Consider the following 501-nt stretch of genomic DNA (forward strand, 5'->3'; position numbering starts at 1 on the left):
AAGAAACAAGAAGAAACAACCAAGAGCTCATGTAACTAGGGAGCCTTGGAGTGGGGATTCGGGAGCCCTGTGCCAGAGCCCAACACCATAAGTTAGGGGTTTAGTAAGCAAAATTTGATTTCCAAATACAGAAAATATCAGTATCCAAAAAATAAAGGTAGGGGGAGCACTTATAAGATTAACAGCAAGGACTTTTAAAAGATTTTTTTCAGAAAATCCAAATAAGGTGTGACTGAGTGACTGGTTTTGCTTTCTTTTTGTTTTGGTTTGGTTTCTGGATTTTGTTTGGTTTGTGAATTTTGGTGGGGGGGCTTTTTGGTTTGGTTTGGTTTTACCTAAGAATATAGGCAAATGTTTTTGTTTAACAGGCAAGAATATGGTATTTAATCAGCTTAAAATGGTAAACTAAGAGCTAAACTTGGTAACTGCTAAAATGTTTTACTTTGAAAAACAAGCTATAGGAGGGAACAGTACTCTTACAACCACTTTTAAAAGTCTTAC

Source organism: Mandrillus leucophaeus, unplaced genomic scaffold, assembly GCF_000951045.1.
Source record: "Mandrillus leucophaeus isolate KB7577 unplaced genomic scaffold, Mleu.le_1.0 Scaffold165, whole genome shotgun sequence".
Classification (NCBI taxonomy): domain Eukaryota; kingdom Metazoa; phylum Chordata; class Mammalia; order Primates; family Cercopithecidae; genus Mandrillus; species Mandrillus leucophaeus.